The sequence below is a fragment of the Macrobrachium nipponense genome, chromosome 17 (assembly GCF_015104395.2).
Source record: "Macrobrachium nipponense isolate FS-2020 chromosome 17, ASM1510439v2, whole genome shotgun sequence".
Classification (NCBI taxonomy): Eukaryota; Metazoa; Arthropoda; class Malacostraca; order Decapoda; family Palaemonidae; genus Macrobrachium; species Macrobrachium nipponense.
In genome coordinates this window covers 60083696-60093695 of record NC_087210.1, presented here as the reverse complement: position 1 = coordinate 60093695, position 10000 = coordinate 60083696, and positions in this window count along the sequence as shown.

Here is a 10000-nt window from a genome sequence, read left to right as displayed (position 1 = left end):
TTAATTTCAAAATAGAGATAAATGACGAAGTTGAAAAATGTTAGTAATAGGAGTCATTAGGAAATCAAATCAGCTCATATAATTTTTCCCTCAAACGTCATGCCATAAAAGATCGGACTAGGCGTATCTGCATAGATTTCTGTCGCTTACACAAGGAAACGACTCCCGATAGTTTCCAGTGCCATGTACCGACGACATCTTATCTCTGTTAGGTTAGAATAAATTTTTCACCAGCTTGGACTTACTTAAAGCTTTTACTAGATACCATTACCTAAGTGATTGTACCTCATACACCGTTTTCAGCACACTCAGGGGACATTATCAATTTATACGTATGCCTCCGGCTTACGTTGTGCCCCAATTACAATATAGTGTTTGGAGACTTTTAGGGGATACCCTACATGCTTATATGGTTGGTCTTATAATCTTTTCTAAATACTTTAGAAGTACATTCACATAAACTAGAGCTAGTGCTACAGAGACAAAGACAAATAATCTCAGAGTAAAATATCTAAATGCGAGTTTTTTAAAACCGAACATGTTTATCTAGGTTTTATGTGTCTAGTCAAGGCCTTAAAGTAGTCCATGATAAGGTGTCGGCTATTCATAACTTCCGGTACCTATTAACATAAAAAAGGGGGATACAGCACTTTTGCGCTGTAGTGGGTATTACAATCGTATGCAAATATGTAACTCTTCAATCATAGCAGCTCCTTTAACAGATCTTACGAAGAAGAGTGTAGATTTATTATGGTCTAAAAAGCATCAACAGGCGTTCGATATCTTAAAAGCAGAATAATGCAGCTCACCTAACTTAAAAATCCCTGATTTAAATAAGGAATTTTTTTTTTATTGCAACAGACGCCTCAGACCAAGGGGTAAGAGGGGTACTACTTCAGTAATATGATAAACAGTTCTTTCCTATAGCTTTTTATTCATGTAAACTAAAGCCCTCTGAAAGTAAATATACAGTAATAGGCAAGGAAGGGCTAGGTATCTTTAACTCACTAGTACATGTTAAGTTCATAATCTATGGCTATCCTGATAAAATCCTTACTGACCATGAGTCACTTACCGAGTTTTTCAAAGCCTTTAATCACAGTCCCAAAGGAACTCGGTGACATATGATCATTCAGGTTTTGGAGCCAAGTTAAGATATCTACCTGGGAAATCAAATATCATAGCTGACGCATTATCCCGCAATCCCGCACCATACTGAAAGGAACCATTAATTGGACTAAAAGATATAGAAACATCCGTGCCTATTGTTAAAACCGTATCTAAACAAGAAAATTCCTTAACCCAAGAGATCGCGAGCATTGAATATCTGGGTCGGAGCGCCGAACTGTTACAAACTGAACAAAGCAAGAGTCAACAGCGATAAGCAAAACAATAAACAATTCGAACAGAAACAGGGTCAGCAGCAATAAGCAAAACAATAAACACTTCGAACGGAAATAGGGTCAGCAATAAGCAAAACAATAAACACTTCGAACGGAAACCCTAAAGCAAAAGTATATTTAAAGTATGTGTAGCAGAATTATGTAATCAAATGTAATATTATATGTAGGTCCGTGACGAGGAAAGCCCGAAGAACACACAGGTGACTAACGACCAGGTAGTAGTAATAATCTCTTTCATACCAATCGTCCTAAACTCGTTACATTCCGTCATCCAGAGTTCCCTATTATGTCACAGAAAGCCAAATCACTATTTTACTGGCCTACAATGCTTACAGATATAAAAAGCACATAACTAATTGTAACACGTGTCATGAAAACAAGGATACACTAAGAAACAACCTGTCAGGTAAGGGCATATCCTGTGCCAAATCAATCCTTGAAAGAATATACGTAGACTATTAACGAATTACGAGTTCTGACAGAGGAAATAAACACCTCTTAGTGTTAATAGTTCCTTGACACGTTATATAGAATTAATAGCACTAAAAACAAACACCGCAATTGAGTGCGCTAGGAATATTTATGAGTGCTAAATCAGTAAACATGGAATTCAACACATAATGATAATCTGACTCGGGTGGTGTAAATCAATAATAATCTCCTTAACTCGTTGTGTGAATTCCTTTCCATTATGGAAACCAATACCATATTTTATCACCCAGAGTCAATCGGTTTGGTAGAATAAGAGATAAATAAGAAAGTGTCAATGTCTTATGAGTTACAACTCGTGATATTGGATCCGAACTGGATTATAGCGGTTCTCGCGTTTTAAATACCTTTATCATTCATATCTTGTATCTATAGAATTGATACCACAAGTAGCCTTATACGGTACGCCGCTAGAACACTTTTCCACATATTCAAGCCAACCATTAATTTTTCAAATATATTATAAAAAAATAAAAAATTAAATAAAAATAAATTAAAATAAAAAATAAAATTTAAATAAAAAAATAAAATAAATATGGATACAAGTTGAGTCAATATAATACACTCCGTAAGAAGTTGGAAGGGTTACAAATTATAATAAAAAAGGAATCACGATAAAATCAATAAGCAAAACGTAACCATAGGTAAATAAATATCCAAATATATATGCATAAAGATTTGAACTCTAACTTAACGCTTTAGTAATGACAAATAAGCTAAAAGTTCAAACACATATCAAAACCTACTGACATATTGTCTGTCCCGGTGATTTATATTCGTAGTCAATGAAAAAAAATAAATAAATAAATAAAAATGAATAAATAAAATAAAATAAAATAGATTTTAAAGTCAGGAAGTCTAGAAGTGAAAATGTATATCTATGGAATAATCCTATATGAATCTTATACAGGGCAAATAATATATATAGAATTTGTATGGAAACCTTTTTTCATTAGTTGAATAAGGAAAATCTAATTTAACATAATTACATTTATTTACAATCATGCAGATTTCCAACATGAAACTAAGAAACTAATATTATATCATTCAATTTGGTACTGTTTTTTTTCAGACATTCTTCTCGTGTGGGTGGAGAATTAAAACAAAAAAATATCATTTGAAAATACTAAAGTCGTATCTCTTACAGCAAGTAACGTAACTCTTAAGCTGGTGACGACATCATCAGTTCTGGAAGGCCTGTCGCGTTTGCCAACTCATCATTGTTCTTTTTAACCTCATTAAACGCGCTTGCAAAACAAGTTGACTGGAGAGAGGAATGCTTAGCTCACGAACTTCTCATGGGCTAGGCAGACATTAGGTACAAGTGTCTATCCGTATGTGCAATGCAACTTTAGTTAAGGATTGCAATCATTTTAAAATTAATGAACAAAATAAGCAAACAGAATTTCTATAACATCAAAATGAATTAATTTTTTCTGAACCTCATAGACAATTAGAGTCAATAATTCAGCTTATGACATTATTTGTAAAAAGACATTTAGAAGTATCAAGTCATGGATATGAAAAATTTACTTGCAACATTAGCCTATGACAATTCAAGTAAATCACATTCATGGGAAAATGTCACATTTCCTGGAAAACCCAAAGTTTTTATGGAAATTAGTTACATAGTGGGTTCTTCCGTTGCATCTCCTGCCTATTAATAAAGTTTTAAAAATTAACCTCAGAGGATGCGCGCGAGAAATTTAAATATGAAACTTTTGTTAGGGGCACATAGGATCGGATTTTATCACAACTTAATTTCAGTAAGCATAGAGAAATACAGAATCATGATTAATATTCTCTTTGACTCTTATGTTGCCTGGCAATCTTACAAACAGCTCCGTTTTTCACATCTTTGTCTAGTAACTTACTACCAGTAATATCGAATTTTCTTTGGGATTCGTATTGATATCTGTTTATTTTTTATAATTATGGATATTTTTATGATCATTATAGACCTAGATAGGTTCACTCATTGTTAATGCCATGGATAGAAAAGTTTGTACAGCTCTCTTTTGAATTCCATAAAATATCAGCGAATTCATGTGGGTTAAGTCTGGTCTTAATGGCTCTCTCCCTCCCGTATTTGATGTTCTGAATTTACTTTGCCCTTGTGACAAGTATAATTTCACTGGCAGGCTGATTAATGGAACCTGGTTACAGTATCCTGCAGTACGAGAGTTTCACATCACAACTTCAAAAAATCGTTCGACGGCAGTCAAGTAACAACTGCCTACAATGTGAAATGAATTTCTTGGACTTCTTCGACCGACACCCGTACCCCGTCGTTAATCTCGTTTTAATGCGGAACGCTCCGGTGGCTGTCGGAAATCGACTACAAAAGGGACATACTTCCGATAATTACGACCAGAAGGATATTCAACTCTACTTTGCTGGTGAAGGACTCGTGCTGGGAGTGATTTTATTCATCGCGAATGTAATCCTGTGGCTTAGGATGCAGAGAACAAGTATGAGGCCGAAATAGAACGTTGGACCCCACCAGGCAATTTTCCCCTTGTGTTATCCATTTGAAATTGGCCATTTCATTTGGCTATAGGTGGTTGTCTGGAAGTGTGTAATGACGAAAAGTTGTTCGAACGCTAGTTAAAAATGTAGTAGTATAACCTCGGTCATGTATCCTATTTATATAAAGTATCATGTATCCTATATATAAATGATCATAAATAACAGAGTCGAAATATATCTTTGCGTGTACGCACAGGAATCTATATATAAATGATCATAAATAACAGAATCGAAATATATCTTTGCGTGTATGCAATAGGAATCTATTTAAAGTGCGCATATATTAATCATAATTATATAAATCAATCAGGTAGCCTATAATCAATCTGTTACCTTTTATCTTACCAATAACTGCAGTTATACATGAGTTAGTATATGGATTAATGAATCAGACATACAACAGTTGGTATAAAAATCAACGAATCAATCAGCATAAACATTAATAATTTTATCAATTCATATATGAAATTTTTATCAGTTAAAATATGATTTTTATCATGTTATCAGAGTACATTAGTATTTTCTGTATATGTATCTTAATGAGATGAAGTGAAAAACTGTATCAGTATATATCACGTGATCACTATTATTTACCAATATCATTATGTTTTATATTTTATTACTTGAATCTGTATTTGTGTACACCATGAATTTTTTTTACTTATAAGTATTTTCTATATATATATATATTCACATAGTGTCTGTGTCACACTCCTATAAGTCAAATGCAAGTCAAGTTTGAGTAATATTCAGTAGTTGGTTTTGGTAGCTGACCGAGCTTTTATGTAAGTGTTTACATAATAAAAATATGGAATGTTAGTCCATATATATAAAAGACTAAAACTAAAGAGGTCAACCAGATTTCTTGCGGGAATGTGATCAGACCAGAGACGATAAAGTATGTAGGCTAAGTTGACATGCCGTCATCTGTGGTCATTCATTTGTTTTGAAACATTAGTCCAAGCTCCCTGCTTGTGACAACTACCGTGACCTATAATTCAAATGGCCTACGTGATCAGTAATGTGTCTCATTTTGTATGTATGTTCATATGTTCGAGCTACTGTCTGCTCCTTTATGACTTGTAACCGAGATGGTAGACAGAATAGAGTTAGCCATCATCATTGGCAGACCTGTACCTCTTTACCTAAGCTTTATCATGTAGAGAGAATAGAATTAGCCATCATCATTGGCAGAAGCGATCAAGCTATCGTCATTGGAAGACCTGTACAATCCTACTTGATCTTCACTATGTAATATCAGAGAATATAAGTATTTTTATACTTCGTGTTTTCTATTTCAATACCGTCCCCTTTGCGAATCATCATGAGTTTAACACATCGTCGTCATAACCTCCAAAGAAGATAATACGGACTTCGTAATTGATCCACAAACCCCAAGACACTCCAATGAATATGGAAGTGCAATACCAACCGACTTAGCGTAAGATTATCGCAAGTCTAACATAACCAACCGACTTAGCGTAAGATTATCGCAAGTCTAACATTACCTCATAGGGTGCCTTATTATACAAGGCAACAGCCCTAATATATATATATATATATATATATATATATATATATATATATATATATACTATATATATATATATATGATATATATATATATATATATATATATATATATCATATAACATCAACGAAAGTGACAGAGATAGACATACAAACAAACAAAGCATTTAAAGAATGAAATATAATATAACATAGGAGACTAGAAAAAACAATGAATGCATCACGGATGGAATACACCCCATACATGTAAATGTTACATGCACCTTATGAACTAGCATCACAAAGATTTCATAAGAACGAATGTAATGCATATGTAGTAAATCCCGATAACACGATGAGCAAAGTTTTTTAACATCAGAAAAGGATCTCTCATCACTGACATTCGATGGTAGCCTTTTATCAACTGTGCTTAAAAATGAAAGGTACCATCTATAAGCGGTAATAATATTATATAATATATATCTATATTAGTATATATATATATGATATATATATATTATATATATATATATATATATATATATATATATATATATATGTGTGTGTGTGTGTGTGTGTGTGTGTGTGTGTGTGTGCGTGTGTATGTGTGTTTATAATGAAAGGTACCGTCTGTAAGAGGTAATAAACATACATACATGCATACACACACAACAAACACACACACACACACACACACACATATATATATATATATATATTATATATATATATATATATATATATATATATATATATGTCATAAATAAAGACTGATAATATGTATCGTTGTGGCATTTCTTGGAATGTGAAGACTGATCACTTTTAACTTCCCATGGAGGCAGAGTCCGAAGCGACGACCTGAGAAAGCTGACATCTCTTTCTGGGATGGTATGATGTTAAAGATGCTTACTTAAGCAGGTCAATGTTCGTTCTGTGGGTATGTGAGTTCATGAGGGCTTGTTCAAGGTGCCTTTGAAAACTGGTTGCGACCAGTTACGGAAGAGTGTGAATTCGTCTGTATGTGAACTAACTATGTCCGTCGATAACGGCTTGGTTTAGCCGAGAACTGGGGAAACAGCTACAGGAGAAAAATCAAACTGCTGGGATAGCTCTGCGAAAGTCTGTTTATTAAAGATTGTGAAGTTCCAGGCTGCAATGGGTGAGTTATCATACTTTAGCCAAAGGGATGGCTTGTTGTGTGTTTGACATTTTGTAAAGATGTTCCATTTCATTTAATCTTTTGACTTTGTCTTTACAATTGTGTGTGTGCTCACCAGTATGTTCTGTCTTTTAAACAGGCGGTTCTAGTGAGGGGACCGAGTGACCAAGGGACCGAGTGTCCAAGGGACCGAGTGTCCTAGTGAGGGGACTGTATTTTGGAGAAGAGATAATTGGTGTTACTAATTACTGATTAAAACATTTAAATACCGGGGGGTTATCTGAGCTAGTTGTCTGTGAGACTTGAACTATTTTCATTACATTGATGATCCTGTAAGAACTTGAGTTATTCAACTAGTACTTTACTTTGAATATAACGTTATATTTTTTGTAACTCCGACTCTAATTTGATGACCTGATGGAATGGAGAGAGAGAGAGAGTGGGGGGGGGACTTTTGCCAGTGATCGCTTTGAGAGGAGAGAGAGAGAGAGAGAGAGACTGAGGGTTACCAGTTCGCCTAACGCTCAGGCTAACTGCATACCAAATATTAAATACCGGGGGGCTGACGCCCTTCGCTGGTAATAGTTTGGTGGCAGGCGGTTTAAGAGGCTTTTTATATATTTTATAAGCTGTAGGTATGCTAACGAAGAGACTGGTGACCAGTTAGACATAGATGTTTTTTTTTTTGGTAGGAAAAGGGGTTATAATCATGTCACAGGCATAATAGCGGTGCTCGAACGACAAAGCCTTTTGTGAGGCATATTCAGTTAGAGCTGAGACATTGCTGAGTGCATTCCCGAGACGTCTGTGTGTGTGTGAATGATCGCGTTTGCATTGTGCCGACGGGATTAACGTGTTTTGCGGTCGGGTTTTCTTTCATTATGAAGCGGTGAGTGTTACAAAATTTGTTTTTTAGTTCTGGTTTTTTTTTTTTATCATTTTGTGAGTTGTGGGATTGGTTTAGGATATCACATTTTTTTCCCCATAGTAGCAGAAAGTGAAGTCTTTTCCTTTATTGGCGCATGTTTAGAAGAGACGCATTTGTATTTGTGTTGATATATGCGTGGGTATGAATAGTTTTCATACATGAGAAACTGTGCTTGAATTGCATTTTTTGCTTGGACAAAGAGCGCCCACTTGTTCTTATGCCCGCAGCATATTTTCTGCTAACCGACCCACAGGGGTATTGCAAGGGGAGGATAGTAGTGGTCTGCCTCAGGGGCTACTCAAAAGCTGTTCAGGGGGAGTGTTCTAACGACCAGAGGAGGGTGAAACTCTTTTTTTAGCAGGGGGTGAACTCCTTCCTCTTTTTCTTTGTGTCAGGGCATCCGGGATGAATTTGCACTTGATAATGAATTTCCAATGCCACAGGACATCAGCTGATAATGATTAGTTGATGATGTGAGATGCCCATAGGGGTTTTTTTTTAGGAAAAAATTTTTCTTTCTCTTGAGTAAAGAGAAAAGGAAATGAAATGCATATGGGATGTGTGTAAGTTTTCCTTATGCTTTGGAAGGCACAATTATAATGGGGTCACAGTGATTATTTTTTTTTTTAATAGAGATTTGCTTGCGTTGGAGAGATTACTTTAAAGTGGTGCTGTGTGGTGCTGAGTGATGATGATTGCTGACTGGTGTTGTCAGGTGGTGTTGATTTTGGGTGTGGCAATATTGGTGTATACTGGGGGATTGGCAATATTGGTGTATACTGTGGAATTGCAATGTTAATGCCCTTACTTGAGATATTTGCAGGAGAATTATTATTATTACTTGAGATATTTTACGCGAGAGGTACTTAAGTACAATTATCATTGTTTGAGATATTTCATGGGATATTATTTTATAACTATTACAGATAATTATATTATGGAGAATTATTACAATAAATCATAGGAGAAGTTTTGTGGTTAATTATTTATTGAGTTTTTATAACTTTAAAGAACATGTCAGTAGTTCATGGGTGATGAATCTGTTGAATTTTGCTGAGTCTTTGGTGAATTTTGTGCTGAATTTTTGGTGAATGGGCAAGCATTAACATTGGTGATGTTTTTATACTGATACTGGTGATTTTGATGATAGCAATTTTGGTGATACTGCTGATAATGATACTTCTAATACTGGTGATTTTTTTATATACTAATATGTGGGTGCTGTAATGCTATCAAAGGTAGTGTTTTTTTTTTATTTGGGAGGAACTAACAACACATTTTTTTTTTCTTTTTTTATGAGTTCAGCAGATAATTGCTTGACATCTACATGAGTCACGGAGATAGTTAACAGAGCCGTTGATTTTTCTTTCTCCTTTTTTGGATGTTAGCCATCGCTGACGTAAGTTTTTTTTATCATGGGTGAATTTGAATTTATTTTTTCTCTCCAGTTTGTGTGAGAATTTTTTAAAATCTCAGTTCGGGACTTAAAGTCATTGTTCGGGAATGTGACATGTTTATGTTTTCAGCTGTTTGATGCTGCTGAGACATTCATTGGAGAATTTTTGCATTTTTTTAATGCATACGTAATGGCACTACATTTTTTTCTGGATATTTATGTTCCAGAAATTGTGGGTTTCTTGCATAATACCTTTGTTGTATTTGTGTCAATTTTGACATAGATAGGAAACTTGGCTATGTTTCTAGTGGCCTATGTCGTAGTGCATATGGAGAAGTCTTTGCTTAGACACTTAGAATATGGAGTTTTGTTATAATGAGTTGGGGCACATTGGTGGTTTTTTCTAGAATTTCTTGAACAATTTTATTTGCCGAGTTTTTGCCCTTTTTCAGCAGTTATGCTAAGGAGAGAGTTTATAGTTTTGACTATAACATTGAGTTATTCTCTGGAGAATTGGAGGTATATTATTTTGGAGTTATAATTTGAGATATAATATATTGGGGATATATATTTTTGGCCATTTGATA